Source organism: Amphibalanus amphitrite, unplaced genomic scaffold (assembly GCF_019059575.1).
Source record: "Amphibalanus amphitrite isolate SeventyFive unplaced genomic scaffold, NRLGWU_Aamphi_draft 000092F_arrow, whole genome shotgun sequence".
In the NCBI taxonomy this organism is placed as follows: Eukaryota; Metazoa; Arthropoda; class Thecostraca; order Balanomorpha; family Balanidae; genus Amphibalanus; species Amphibalanus amphitrite.
Genome location: NW_024881588.1, coordinates 916,120 through 931,935, shown reverse-complemented (window position 1 = coordinate 931,935; position 15,816 = coordinate 916,120). Strand labels below are relative to the sequence as shown.

General features: G+C 46.2%; 1 protein-coding gene and 2 long non-coding RNA genes across 5 annotated transcripts in view; 1 reads left to right on the top strand and 2 right to left on the bottom strand.

Moving 5' to 3' along the window:
* LOC122380179 (band 3 anion transport protein-like) overlaps positions 1-15,816 on the bottom strand; it is a 76,991-nt gene that overhangs the window by 39,120 nt on the left and 22,055 nt on the right. The gene's annotated exons all lie outside the window — the stretch shown is intronic.
* Positions 661-7,837, top strand: LOC122380180. Of its 3 annotated transcripts, none has more exons than XR_006256292.1 (3): positions 661-909; positions 5,805-5,917; positions 6,772-7,837. It is a non-coding gene; the product is annotated as an uncharacterized LOC122380180 (long non-coding RNA). The 3 variants fall into 3 exon arrangements; XR_006256293.1 differs by lacking the exon at positions 661-909 and adding an exon at positions 5,232-5,288; XR_006256291.1 differs by lacking the exon at positions 661-909 and having other exon boundaries at positions 2,501-5,917.
* LOC122380181 lies at positions 7,802-13,885 on the bottom strand. Its single transcript, XR_006256294.1, has 4 exons — positions 13,545-13,885; positions 12,008-12,103; positions 10,034-10,857; positions 7,802-9,512 (listed from the first exon to the last, which is right to left on the bottom strand). It is a non-coding gene; the product is annotated as an uncharacterized LOC122380181 (long non-coding RNA).

The window sequence follows — 15,816 nt, the reverse complement described above, 5'->3', positions numbered from 1 at the left end:
CCCGACCGAGGAGGGGCTGCTAAATTTGAGAGTCACCAAACCAATTGACCTGGGGGATAGATGAGGATGTCCATTGGTTCGGTGACTCAATTTTAGCAGCCCTTCTTTCGGTTGAGCTTGATGGATCAGGCTGCGCTAATACACCGTACTTTCAAGACAGATTGTACAAAAATGCAGGCAGCCTTCAATTGGCGTGTCAAACATGGTTTTGACATTGAAATCTAGAGGAAAATGTAAAAGATATTTATGCAAAAGCACTTTCCTGCGTCATCTTGTAGCCGGATTGTTGCATTTTGATGCATCACTAGCATGTCGTGCCGCCGGTCGCAGCTATTACCGAGACGTTTGTTGATTGGTGCTGACAATTGGTGACGTATTGTGCACGTCACATTGCACGTCAAACAGTGTAATCGAGTCATTTCTGCTTCTCAATTATGTCAGTGACGGAGCACGTCTACGTCAAACGACGAGCACGCTCCTCGAACGATAAGAAGTAAATAGAAACATTGCGTCGCACAATATACGTCCTCGAATTAGGCTTTTCAATGTGAATGTGAACACCCAGCTCAGACGACCAGCACTTTTCAGGTGCGGAAGCTAAGAAGGTACCTTACTTAAAGGGACACTCCCACCTTAAAGGAAGACTGCCACCTTCAAAAAGTTTTCTCAGATCGGCCCATGATTTTTTCCCTGGATAAAACGAAATTTTAGAATTCACCTGGCAAGCTATCATCACGTGAATCGCGTAAAAAAATTATCGATTATCATAAATTATCAATCGGATAATGTCTAGCGACAATGTTGACACATCACTAGACTTCAAGGTCATAAGATATGGAAGCGGGTTTTGTCGCCATAAACGGCGCGCATGTTACAATTGAAATATACAATGATCCTTGCTTTGGTTATGTATGTCGTGTTTACGCTTTTGGAATTGCCTGTTTTAAAGGGACCATCCCACCTTAACATTAGTTTTGAGTTGAGATAGCCAAGTTTGCGGCCAGGCTCAGAAACCACCATTTATCCTGGTCGCAACCCCCGCAGCTTTATGGTGTTCAAGAAATTTCTTCCCTTTACTTGCAGGGTGGGACCAGCTTAGTCCCTATCTCTTAACCATTAGCGGTTTTTTGATGACGTCAGCAGTCATTTCAACGCCCGCCATTCCTTGAACCCGAGTTTTGCTGACCTTGAGCTCCCTTTTTTATCAACGTGAAATCCGTCGTCGGCGCTGAGAAAGCCTATTGCTTTTCATTTTAATTTGAATATTAGAAGATACCCACCACTGGAACTTGGACTGATATTATACCAAGGCCGAAGATGATCAAGCTGCCTGCTATATCTGGAGCTTGGTGTTCAACTTCAACATGGAATAAAAAACAAAATATCAAAGCAAACTGGATATGGTACTGCAAGTTAAAGTCCAAAGAAATTTGAAGAGCTGACAATTGACATTAATTCTTTCCCTGCAAGGTTTCCATATGGAGATCACAGTCACACCATGAAGAAATATTTTTGATGTTAACAGTTGAAAGGGGATTTATCTTCCAGTTTAGACGAAAGACGCTGCTGACTGTCTTTGGAAAAGGATGTCGGCATGAGGTGCAATTGTGCTTGTGAAGTGGTTATAACTGGTCTTTTCACAGTATTAAATTGAATGTGCCATTGCAGCCAAGTGTGTTATCATGTAAGGTAAAATCAAAACTACAATGTTGGTTTTACGAGCATTGAGAAGGCTGGTAGGTAACACCTGCCTGTGCTCGTAAATCATGCTGCCAGAGTATTCTAAATTAATTTTATCATACACTTTTGTTGTCCAGAATGGTTGCACTATTGTTTGGTATCATATTATTCCATGTAAATATGGTAGTGTAAAGTCCGACCAACATGTTACCAGATTTGAAGCTGTTACGTTACCTAAGTACCTGTTTTTTACTGGCGTGGTGAATGTCACCTGGATTTTGTTTTGAGGTGCAGACCTAGTAACTCTGACTACATGGGTTTGAAGCTATTATCTATTCTGTTTTTACTGGCCTGGTGAATGGCGACTGATGTTGTCCGTGGATGGCACTGAAACAAATTTTGAGTGTTTTGTACAGTGTTTTAATACAATGCTGAGGGCTGAAAGTTGTCTTGTTTAGAGTGGTGAAAGTTCAGGATATGCCAGCCACCATGGTGGGTCAGAGTTAAATGTGTTGCAGTCAGTTCGGCTTCGGCAAGCACACGGATGGGCATACGCATCGAGACCTGCTCTGCCATACTTTCAGCCAATTTTACCTAGGTAAGTCTTTTCTTTTTTCTGCCAAAAGCTATGACATTGTGAATTTCAGCACTGTGGCCTGTGTGTAGCTTTCAGGAAAGCAATTCTAAATAAAGCTCTGATAAAGTGCAAAATCAGCAATGCAGCCCTCTATTACATTTTCTACAACATCTTACTTGTTCCTTGCATGGAGAGAAAAATGCAATGTTATGAATTCGTTTATTCACATAATTTGACAAGCATGCAGTTACCTGCTACTATCACTGCACAAAACAGAGCAGAAAACATCAGTTGATCAAACACAAGACATAACAGAAGTTTACAACATAGGGCTGCCGAACCTGCTTCCTCCCACCACAGTTGATGCCATTTCCTAGCCTGGCTTGATGTGAGCACTGAATAGCTGCTTTGTCTAATTACAGCTCACTACCATTCAACTTAAACTACTCTCTAGTGAGAGCGTTCAGTGTTCATAGCAGCTCGACAGACGACAGACAACAAACATCTTGACAAACCAACCAGTATTTGATTTGGCTAATGATTTATGTGCTTGTTGTATCATGGCCAAACTACTTTAACAGCAATAATCCCTGTTTCATCTTGATCTTGCTTTTATTTCCATTTGAACTCAGATCTTGAAACAATCATCTGAAGTGATATCAGATACTGGCTTCTGTTTCTCTTGAAAGCAAGTTAAAACAACAATGATAAACTAAGGCAGGAGATGTGAGTTGTGGCAGTAGATTTTTGATCCAACATATCAGTAGGCGGAACTATGGTCATGAGTACCCAAATATAGGAACGTTCCCATTTTTGGGAACGGAGTTCCCAAATATGGGAACGGGCGTTCCCATTTATGAGAACGGAAGGGAATTTTTCGGCCGTTCGCCCACTAAAACTCAAAAGTGCATCACGTCTCAAAAAAGTGCACGCTGATTGAAGTATCTACTAAATCTCCATAAAGTTATCTTTAATCTGACCGTGGAACAAGGAAATTGACCGTGGAATGATATTTTTAATGATTTTTTAAAAATGACAAAATGTTGAAAATATGGGTTATACGACATTTAACATGCAATTTTAAGGAAAACGAAGCATTTTTTTAGTTTGAGGTTAAGTATAATAATTTTCGCCTGGTTATGAACTTTCATACTATCGACACCAGATGCTGACAAATGCAAGCGAAGACGCGGACGGTCCGGAGGTAATATTGTTGACTTTTGGTGTCGGGGCGGACGACCGCGTGGAACGTGAGTGAATTTACCGAACTACTGTTGTAAACTCAGTTTAAGCGGTTGAAAATTATCCAGCTGTATTTTATCAACCCTGAAAGACATATTTTATTTGGATGCTAGCTGTTAAGCATTGCTTTTAAGGAGCGTCATGAGCGTGGTTTTTGCCTTCGGTATTTTTAAGCACGATCGTTTTTGGGGAATTTCTTTTATGCAGGTCGCCCTGTGTGGCTTATTTATAATTTTTATGCTGATTTTGATCATTTCTCGTGCCCATCCTACCAGGCTTTTTGCCACTTACACTCATTAAGAAAGGAAAAAAGTAGATTTACATTGGGACTAGGTGTTTTGAGAGTGAAACATTTCAGCGTTCCCATTTTTGGATACTTACTTGTGCTCATCAACTATCAGTGTTAAACAGACAGGTGTTTTACATGCCTCCACCCTCGGCGCGGACGGTGTATATAGGTATGGAAGACCTTGTTGAACATCGCTGAGCGTTGTGAATTACGTAATCCTGCAGAGGGGGGCGTGCCCGTTGCGAGATCGACGGGAATAAAAGCGCAGAAGACCGGGCGAAACATGCGACGGTCTTGCCGGAAAGGTCATCTGAGATTGTTGCGTTAACAATAATTTGCGGCGTTGGACGTGATGCTTGTTAATGAAAAGAGTCCCTGAAAGCCGTCGGTGAAATCGTTCCCAATTTTGGGTACGCCGTTCCCATAATAAGGAACGCTTGCAGCGCCAGTGTACGAGAGCGTTCCCAAATTTGGGCTCGCGGCCCGGATGATGGACTGCTTTAGAAATAGGGGAACGATTTGAAACTACGATGGGCCTTACAATATCAAACTCTTTCCCAACAATATTGAGATAAATATCAGGCGGTTCACGATCGTTTTATATTTTTTGGACGTCATTTAACGGTTCTTTTTCTTGTTTTAAATAATGCCTACATGGCGTTCCCATATTTGGGTTTATCGTTCCCAAAGATGGGAACGAAAATGCGTTCCCGAAAATGGGTACGCTTGACCATAGTTCCGCCTACTGATATGTCAACCTTATATTGCTTGAGACCTCTGTGACAGACAAACAAATATTTATAGTTTTTTGATAGTTTGGATTCTTGGCTTGATTTAGCAGATCAGCTGTGAACCTTGACTTTGAAATCACATAAATGTCATGGTACCCGAACGAATCCTCGCATGACATTTCTTCGTAGCACAATTTTTCGTCCGCATTTCTTCGTCTACAAATCTTCGTCGGTGTATTTATTTGTCCCTCAATGCTTACTCTTGCATATATTTGCGTTGAAGAAGAAATGCGAGCCGATTTTCATATACCCTGGTGCGAGACAAAGTAATGCGATAGGTACGAATAAATGCCCTGACGAAGATTTGCAGACGAAGAATTGCGATACGAAGAAATGCCATAAGAATTGTCCTGGAATCCTTTATTGGCCATCATATATTGACCTTGATAAGATAAACGCATCATTCGCGCAATATTTGTCGCACTTTGATACCAAACTATTGCTTCCAAATGCCGACGTAAAGAAAACCTTTATGTGACGTCATAGAAACAGCGGATTTCCCTAAAAGTAAACAAAAATAAAAGTCTTATATCTCGAAAACGGGTGAATATTTTCCGGTAAAATTTGGTAGATGTTCATTTTCGCTCTTTGTGATTCACGCTACATCACTTTTATGCCAATTCATTAACTTTTTTGAAGGTGGGAGGGTCCCTTTAATGAGTTATGTTATCTATATCTTAAAATATTCCAATTCTGATTCATCTGATAGGTATATATATACATGTATTTTGGCATGTGATATTAAAAGCTAGACTATTTCCAGGTTTATATGAATAGTGATAGACTAAGTTGAGACAAGTGCTATTTGAATAACAAATACCTATGGTATTGGAAAAATTGTCATGAATCTGATAGTGTTTCCATTCCAGCACCAATTTCCCAGTCTTCAAAGTGTGGCAGGGAGCTCAATCCGTGACAAGATGTTTGGGACAGTCAAAACATTGCCCCAAGCGGAATGCCGAGACCTGGGCAACCCAATTCCTTTCATGAGGGCCCCTCATGAATATGATGAAAATGATATAATGATGAAGTGCATCATTTAATAAGTATGAGAAGCGAAATGAATCAATGCTGTGACAAGCTTTCAACTTCTGCCCCAGATTTCCTTGCTTCTGCCCCAAAATTCCTCAAACCTGCCACAACCTGTGGTGTGTGCCCTGACAACATATTGTCAAGACCTGCCACGTTTTGCAGACTGGCCCATTTCTGTATGCCTACCTTCCAGGTGAAGATGCCTGGTGAGCGAGGGAGAGGACGAGGACGGGTGAGGAGAGGAGGTGGTCGAGGGGCAAGAAGAATTCTCAACTTTTCACCCACCGCCCAGCCCGAGCCCCAAAGGTAAATAACTGAATGTTTCTTACGATGCGATGTGAAAGTATGAAACAATTGTTAATATTTATTTAATTGCCATGTGTGGCCTAGCCTTTATCTAGGTTGCTAGCCAATATATATTTTAAGGTGATTATTGCAATTAAAATTATCATGTACCTACCTTGAAAAGTCAGGTACACTACAAGCAGAAATAATACAACCTAATCTAACCTTACCTAACCTTACCTAATGTAAGATAATCTCACCTGACTCATTGTGTGGTTTGGTGGAAGTTATAAATGTTTTGTGAAAAAAATATGGTTAGTACACAAAACATTTCTAAGGATGTGTTCTTTCTAATCATGTTTTAATTTTGTGAGTCTCTTCATTTTCTAAAGAGTGCAAAAGGAGGTATTCAACTCTGCTCATGATAATTCAAAAGGAATTCTTAAATACAATGCACCCATAAATCACTGATTTTCACTTTGTGGTTCATCAGAAAACACATTCAACATCATTGTCTTTCTATAATGAAAGATGGCACTAAAACATGAACCACTTTTCTTTCAGAAAAGTGGTGCTAGGTGAACTTGATACAGGTGAACTTATTACTTAATACTTAGGACACATGTCTTGACACAAGTCTTGATCTTATCGTGGGAGGCGGCTCGGGTTGGAGATACACGTACACTGGTTATTAGGGAGACCATTAGGTACCATTAATGATTTTACATTGCTGTGCGATACGAGGTTGTACCTAGTGATGTTGCGTCATTTGTGGACTTCCCCCCTGCGAGTTGTCTGGTCCTAGGATTTCATGCACATCTTCCTTCACTTCAAACTGGGATTTACCGGTGACGTGTTTTCTCTGTGTGCGCCAGGTGTACCAGTGGAAGCTCCTGCACCACGTCTTTAAGGACCACCTTGTGATGCTGAACCCGGTGCACCTTTCCCTACAAGTGCACCGTCTGTACGGCCACATTCGCATATGTATACAAACAGTTCGAGAATGACGTCTACAGCCCTCACTCTGTCGTCGCCAAGAAGATTATGGAGTCGTTTGGCCGTAGGAAGGCAGCTGCGGCGGCGGCCGCCACCGGACAGCCCATCAAAATCAACAACGAGATCACAATTCACAATCATCCCTCACACGGGCTCGGGCGGTGCGGCAAAGGGCTCGTCTCAGGCCAGCTCGACGCCGGTGAAGCGGCGGCGACCGGAGTCGGCGCCGGCTCCCGTGGAGCGTGAGTGCGAGCTGTGCGAGCATCGCGCGCTGCCGTGGTGCAGCCGCGGCCGCTGACGGAGCCTGCACCAGGGCCGGCCAGAGCTCGAGTTCACGCCGCTGATGCGCGACCCCAAGTGCGCCACCTTCGTCACAGAGGAGATCTGCGAGCAGCTGCGCCGGCGCGCCGCCGCCGAGGACTCCGACAGTGGGGTCGAGGTGGAGGTGAGCGACGCGAAGGACGGCGCGGCCGGCGGCGCCCCGTCCGCCTCCGGTGGCAGCGCGCTCAGCAAGCTCAACGAGGAGACTCACGCCTATTGCCGCGGCGCGGCCCCGCCGGCTGGTGACCGTCCGGAAACCCAAGCCGTTCATGGGTGACTGAGTGAAACGAATGGACGTGCATGTGCGTTTTTGTTCTGTGTATGCGTGCGTTTGGAAATGGCGTCTCTATGTGCGTGCTTGTTTTGTAGAAGCGCTAGCGGTGCCGACGGACCCAGCGATGGCGCGGAGGGCTTTGATGTACCGTGTGTCTTTGATGTTGATGCATTCTCGTGTTTTGTTGGTCGCGCGCCCAGCAGCACCGTGTACATAGCCGGGGGCGTTCCTGCTCGACGCCACGTTCTGTTCGTTGTATCTCAATGCCAGCTTTTTGCTCCAAGTCCCGCTCGTGGAACACGCGACTCGCTCGATTCAAATAATAAATATACACTTTATTTCTCTGACAACCTGATGTCCTCTCTCTCCTCTCTCCTCTCTCCATATAAAAAAATACGGCCACGGTGAGTAGGTGCCGGCCGGCGTTAACTGCCTCCGGCCGGACGGTTCTCAGTTGATATGTGACAACAGTTAGGAATGTAACACCGCCATAGTACCCTCCATCACTGCCGGGCGCGGCGGTCCCCGCACACAGGACCGGCGGGGGGGGGGGGGGTAGCGACCGCCGCCAGCTGCTGGCCGCCCATCAGCTGCAACACCAGCTGCTGCAGATGGACAAGCTGCTGGCGGTCCTCGTTTAGCGCGATCAGCTCCTGTTCGCGCGCCGCCGACACAGCGTTCACAGCGCCGCCGCCGATGAATTGCTGCAGCCGCGCGCGCAGCTCCTTTCGCTCTCTGATGAGACTGAGACTGAGCCAGCCAGAGCCAGAGTCGAGACTGAGCCAGCTGAGTCTTGACAGACCGGACAACACACAAGGCGCCAAAAACGAAGCAACATGATTGGTCGACAAATCGAACCGTCTGTCACAGCGACTGTGCTTGGACCACGGCCATCCCGCAATAGTGACAAGACAAGGCATTATCCTGAACACGCGCAGAATCACGCCCAAAGTCAATCGACACACCAAGAAACGTAAAAACATGCAACGGAACGAGAACTCATTTATTGAAATTAATACACAACCCAACACTAGTCAGAAACGCAGCGATACCATTCAGCGTCCTTGGACATGAAAAGAAAATCATCTAAATACGCCAAACACCTGACGTTAAATCTCGACTCTACAAGTTCACTGAAAGCATCTGTTAGGTACTGCATCTGCAGTACCTAACTGCATCTCCTTCAGTACCTAATAATGCAGTACCTAATAATGGTACTGCATCTCTACCTAATAATGCAGGAGATGCAGTACCTAATAGGGCCCATTGGTAACAGAGAAAAGGTATAAGCACGTTTTACCATCATACAAAACACCAAAAGGACGTGTGGAACGTGCGCGAGAAATGTGATGAAATCCATCTTTTAAATCAATCTTGATACCGGTATAAACCCCAAAACGATAACTCTAACGCATCCCCAATAGACGGCAAAGAGCACGGCCGGCACGGCAAGAGGGGCGTAAGCACTGACAAATCGTATACCAGTCTGGCCACAGTCGCACTTTTTGGCACAGTAGCAGGCCAACTAAACAGCGACTCGCTCGCGACCGGTGCCGACGGCGATGAAGATTCGTCGTCACCAGCGTCCTCCCCAGGCGCGCTGCCGACGGGGCACGCCGCCACCGGCCCGCCAGCATCACCGTCGACCGATGATGTCTTCAAAGAAGAGCCGTTCCCCTCAGTGGCGGCAGCAGAAGAGACCGCAGGCGGCGGGGACCCGGAGCAGGGCACAGAGACGTTGCCCCCCGCCGCGCCTCAAACGCCGACCTAAGCCGGACGTCTCGGCGAGCCGGGCCCGCGGCGCGCGGCGGAGCGCGCAGGCTGGACGGCCAGGCGGGGCGCGGGCGTCGCCAGCTCCGCCGTCGGGTGAGCTCCGGAAATGATGATGGAGAATGATGGAAGGATGATGTCATGGAGCCGCGGATGCTGCTCCATGGCAGAAATCACCTCTGCAGCTGCGCCGTGCGGATGTTGGTGGCGAACGCCCCCTGGGCTCTGAGTCAGCTGGCTGGTGGCTTGCGCGCTCTGTGGGAGAGCAGGACAAGGTGTAAAATGCTGCTACGGGACACGTAAGCAGATGTAATACCTCTGCTCGAGCTACCACATGCAGATAAGACTAAAGTCTGTTCCATTTCAAGCCTGCAGCCGAAGTACCATGCTGTAAACAACACATGCTTTATGTGTGCATAGCTCCTACATTAACCCTCGCCCTGGCAGGACATTTTTCATAACACGGCCTGGCAGGGGGGGGGGGGTGATGCGACCCCCCTCGCGATTGGCTCCTATGGCACCTAGAAACACCAAATTTGGTAGGTAGGTGGGCCCCCTGGAGTTCTCGCCCCTGCGCAAATTTGGTTGCTCTAGGTCAATATTTAGGGGGGTTTTGGGGGGAATAAATGTAAAAATTTTGCTGCAGTATGCTTGAGGCACGTCCATGGTCAAAATAATAGATAAAGCCCAATTTGAATAATTCTAGCAGAAAGACACCAGAATCACCCCTCAAGCAAAAAAGAAAAGTTTGTCATAAACAGGTTGCCAGTTCTCACCTGCTTCCACTCCACCGCCGTTTACCAGCTCGCAGCTGATGTCCATGCGGTGTTGACACCAGCGGCGCAGGTGACGTCGCCGACCTCTCCGGCACTGGCAGAGTCGACGCCACGGCCGTCGCTGGATGGTCCAGTGCCGCGAATGGTCCAGCTGGTGACGGCGTCACGGCCGTCGCTGGATGGTCCAGGGCCGCGGATGGTCCAGCTGGTGACGGCGTCAGGGGTTCCGCGGAACTCGCAGGTGACGTCGCCGTCGTCTCCGGCACTGGCAGAGTCGACGCCACGGCCGTCGCTGGATGGTCCAGTGCCGCGAATGGTCCAGCTGGTGACGGCGTCACGGCCGTCGCTGGATGGTCCAGGGCCGCGGATGGTCCAGCTGGTGACGGCGTCACGGCCGTCGCTGGATGGTCCAGTGCCGCGGATGGTCCAGCTGGTGACGGCGTCACGGCCGTCGCTGGATGGTCCAGTGCCGCGGATGGTCCAGCTGGTGACGGCGTCACGGCCGTCGCTGGATGGTCCAGGGCCGCGGATGGTCCAGCTGGTGACGGCGTCACGGCCGTCGCTGGATGGTCCAGGGCCGCGGATGGTCCAGCTGGTGACAGCGTCACGGCCGTCGCTGGATGGTCCAGTGCCGCGGATGGTCCAGCTGGTGACGGCGTCACGGCCTTCGCTGGATGGTCCAGTGCCACGGATGGTCCAGCTGGTGACGGCGTCACGGCCGTCGCTGGATGGTCCAGTGCCGCGGATGGTCCAGCTGGTGACGGCGTCAGGGGTTCCGCGGAACTCGCAGGTGACGTCGCCGTCGCAGGTGACGTACCAAGGTTCTGAAATCACAGTGCAGAGAGAGGTTGGTGAACTACCAGAGTGTTTACCCGTGCCCTGCTGGGGGGGGGGGGGGGGGCGTGCCAATAATGTCTTTTTGTTCCAATGGGGCGGATTTGCAAGCCTTCGCCCCATCAAAAGACGGCACAATTACAAAACAACGCACAACGTCATAACGTCACAGCCCACAGGCACTCATCTCCATACTATTGACTGACGCACCACCCCAAGGTCACATGCACTTGGCCCATGCCGAAAAAAGATATTATAACATTAGAACACATTGTGTCACATTATAAGCGTCCTTCTCTTTGTCAGTGGCGCCCAGCTCTGCACCATATACCGCCCCATGGGTAAGCCGCCTCTCACTCAGACAAATAATAGAACCACCCCACCGGCACGCGATTACGCGTTCGAGCAAAATATGGCCGTCCGCACCAGCTGCTTTCGCGTCTAACACTACCGCTGGAATTCTCTCGGCCACGGAGCGCGCTTACCTTCGAGGGTACAGCCTCCGGCTGGAGGAAGCGATTTGGGGTGTAATCGCTTGATTTCTCAAATTCTTGGTAATAAAGCAGGTGGTTTCTCTGTGCATTTACATTTGTGCCACAATAAATGGCAACAGCCTACATAGGTTGTTACGAGCAAGCAAGCGAAGCGAAGTCTTTTCAATACTAGATGCAGGCAGCGCTCGTGCGTTGCCTTGGGCCAGAATTGGAGGGATGGTGCCGAGAGCATGCCGGGCCAGGGAAAAAACAATAAGTTAGGTCTTGGGGGTAGACTGAAAGATAACCGAGACCTTTTGAGACTGTAACGAACTGAAACGTCTAAAGAATTATTGAAAGCACGTGAAATTGATATGGAAATCTACCTACAGTATAGGATATGAATTCATTGCACGTGCAAAGTGAATGTCCCAAGCACCCCGGTTCATTCATTTTCATAACATACTGTAGAGTGTGTCTAGTTCTAGCAGTGTGCCAATTTTGTGTCGATAGCTGAAAAATTCCCGAAGTCAGAGGACCCCTTGTCAAGAAAAGCTACAGTTCTCTCGCTCGTTCGGTCTTCGCCCAAAAGGCGTTTATCTGGTAAAATATAACCCTCATGATACTGCATTTCAAATACTGCAATGACGGTGGCGAGATCACATACCTGTGTAGTTTCCATTTTGCACCCTGCTTATGTTGGGGCTTGTAATCAAAGTGTTGCTTGCATGTCTTGACACAACAACGGTTTACCATGTTGCTGCTGTAAAAGAAAAGCTGTATTTGTCATTTAAAGTTGTTATACAATTAATATTAAGAGGTGCAGCATGACAGCTTTCAGCATGTCTGAAAAACGTGGCTGCCACGTTTTTCAGACTGAGTCAGGTCAACGGTCGCTGAATGGTGATTGACAAATACTAATTTCTTTATAACTATTTATAATTATAAGCATTCATATTTAAATTATTTATTCCTAGTTTGGTCATAGCCCTGCTCACTTCAACTGTTTATTGGTCGATCAATATTTGGATTTGCGCCTAGTAGTTTCCCAGTCTGCAAAGCATTGCAATTTTGACAAAAGCTTGTCGGTGCAGGCTTGTTCAGCTGGTGCTGATCTGATGCGGCGTGGTGCGGATTTGGCTGGTAGGGTGCAGATCTAGTGTAGCCCAGTGTCCCAAGATTTGGGTGGAAAGTGAAATCCTTGTGAAATTGAATAGTCCACTTGGTCCACTCTCACCTTTAATTTTCCAGGACAAGTTGCCCTCCCAACTTTAACAACTAAGATCATCCGCATGTACATTTGCTGGCTGGCTTGTACCTACATTCAAATTCCATTAAATCATCGCAGCTCCCACATCCTGTAACATTCACATAGAAAATGGTGATCATGTTTTCATTCTTCTTTGTATCTTTCTGACTAGCAATTTTCCACTTTCAGTCCTCTTTGTAGTGAGGAATTTTACCCTCGAACACCCAAGCCAAAATATCCCTAATTTTGGGACACTGGTGTAGCACATTGCAGATTTGCTTGTTGATGGACATGACAGACCAGACAAGATATATGAGGAAAATTGAAAAACATTGCTGAAGCTGAAGCCATACTTTGCAGCCGTGCGCAGCCATGCTGCAAAGTATCGCTCGCATGTCGACGAAGGGCACTAGCCCAAGTTCACAATCCGCACCAACCCTTCAAAACCGGAAAATCCACCCCAATGTGGGCTGAGGGTAAAAGATCCGCACAGAACCCAAAAATGACCAGCAGTTGCACACTCATTTAAACCCAGGGGACACTGAATTACACATAAAAGCTCCAGCAATGTTTTTCGATTTGCCTCATCAATATCGTCTTGTCCGTCAAGTCCATCGCCAAGCCAAATCTGCACTGTGATCCACTAAATCCGCACACCAAGCGAAATCCGCACCACGCCGCAACAGCTGAACAAGCCCGCACCGACCAGATCTTGTCGAAATTGCCATACCTTGCAGACTGGCAGTTTCCAGCATGGGTAGTTTCCCCAAGTCAGTTGTATAAATTTGAATTTTGGCATGCTCATCCTCAATTGCATGATTAGGTATTCACTATGCCAGCATTTGTATTTATAACTTCAAGTTCAAAAAAGAGATAATCGATCTTTTTCCAAAACTGAGTGCACACCCGTTACTTGTTACTTGAGAGATTCCGGCACCGTTGTATATCAACTTACCACGATGAAAACCATTAAATATTAGCGCACAGAGACCGTAGAAATGAGGATGAAACCACTTTCAGCATCGCCTATGAATTAGCAATACATTTGACACGTGCCCCGAAAAAGTCTTCAATTTTATCGCGTCGTGTTTGAAACAGAGGTGGAAACATGCAGAACATGGTAGCAAACCAAAAATCCTTTACCACTTACCTTTGTCATAGGGTCTGCTCCCTTCACTAGTGTTGAAGAGATCGGACCTCAGGTCTTCCCTTTACCACTTCCCTTCAAGTAAAAAAAAGCATTGTCTTCTACCACAAATTTGCTAATTAACAATTTATCGCCTTTGAATTGAATATGTGTGAATAAGAAAAGATAAATAAAACCCTTTAGACGAGTTTTTCCTTAAAATTTGTATAAAATGCTCTTAATTAAAATCGACAAAGTTTTTCCTTTCCCTGAAATCCTTCACAATGCTAAGAGATCGGCCTTTCTTCATGCTAGTATACTAGGAAACCTTCAACATTAATTTGCTAAATGTACGTCTTTGCTGTTGAAATTAATATTGGTATTACGAAATTTGTCACAACATTCAAGAAAAATAACAATGAATCTCTATGATGCCAAAATGTAATGAAAAGTGACATACATGCTATCGTAGTGATGAGCATTTTCACCGGCGAAAAAGATGGCATCAAATGGAACTTTGGGAGGCGATTGCGCGTTACAGGGTGAGGATAACGGAAAATGGACTGGACATCTGTGGTGAGGGCGGGCACCTCTTACGAAAACCGGTAAGTGAAAAAAAGGTGACAGTCTACCTTTAACATTAGTTTTGAGTTGAGATAGCCAAATTGGTGGCCATGGCCTGCAAATACCGGTTTGGGCACTCACAACATCGAGAAATGCTTTAATTCGGAGATATGGAATTTCAAACTTGCAGTTTTCGGATTCTAAGGGGCTAGTGCATTGGTATGCCCCCTTAGAATTTGTGACGTCAGCGGAGATCTAACGATTTTTAAATCTTTTACTAAAACGTTTGGTAGCACGCGGTGGTATATGCTGCTTTGCGCGCAACAAATGCCGCACTTTCAAATAAAGTCGCTAGGAACAGCGGATATCCCAAAAAGTAAACAAAAGTAAAAGTCTAATATCTTGAAAACCGGTGAATATTTTTCGATGAAATTTGGTAGATATTCGTTTTCGCTCTTTCTGAACCGAGCGACATCACTTTCGTGCCAATTCATTAACTTTTTTGAAGGTGGGAGGGTCCCTTTAAAGGAAATAGTTCACTTTTAACATGGGGTTTGGAACTGGAATAGCAGTTTTGTTGCTTGCGCTGAGACTAGCACAAATCAGAAGCTTTTACGGCCCAACGATCACCCTAGACGAAGATATTCCATTTTTCGTTCCGAAAAGAGTGCCTTGCAGAGGAATGCGTGCCTTGCTGAGGAATGCAGTCACGTCATCGTCAGCCAATCAGAATGCTGCTTACAGCCGATGGGTTTGTCCTACGCAATATGATTGGTCAACGCGTAATAAGCTTCCGCGTCAAACATTATTTTATATAGAATATAGTTCTTCTTATACTAAAATATAGAAAATAATCCTTTTTACAAAAACGTTTTGTTTTATTTTCTGATCATTTTGAGCATAAAAAAACATAAATCCATAGCAAAATACTAATTTCAGGAAAGTGAACTATTTCCTTTAATTTGACCGACATTAGATGAATCACCAAAGTGTTGGACGAAGTACTAATGGCAATACACTTTCACTTTTGAAAAAATACCCTCACACAAAACACGAACATCCCCCCCCCAAAAAAACGGTGGCGCTAAGCACTGACGTTTCAGACAATCCTTAATTAAAGGAAACAACTTAAACTCACAGTCTGCACAAACTTCAGCTCCAGGTGAATCGGGTCAGGTTGCCAGGTCGCGTCAAGTGGACCCACACCATGAGAAAGTAGATGCTCGCCTAGCTTCAACAAATGAAGCTAGGGGAAATGATCCATTCAAGCTTTCAAACATACCTTCAGCCCACCGATTGAGAAAGGAATTAGGAAGGGCGACAATACATGTATGAGCCTGAGCGTTTATCGTATCTTGCAATATGCATCGTATCGTATTTCGCATCGTAATAGTCGCATCGAATTTCGTGTAAACCCTTTCTTGGATTTCTTTATCGGTGACCTAATATCAAGTCAACTTGGAGACCTCTAATATATGACAATGGGAAAACACACGAGGATGGCCAGAATGAGCCAGAAACAGGCTGTGTCGGCACC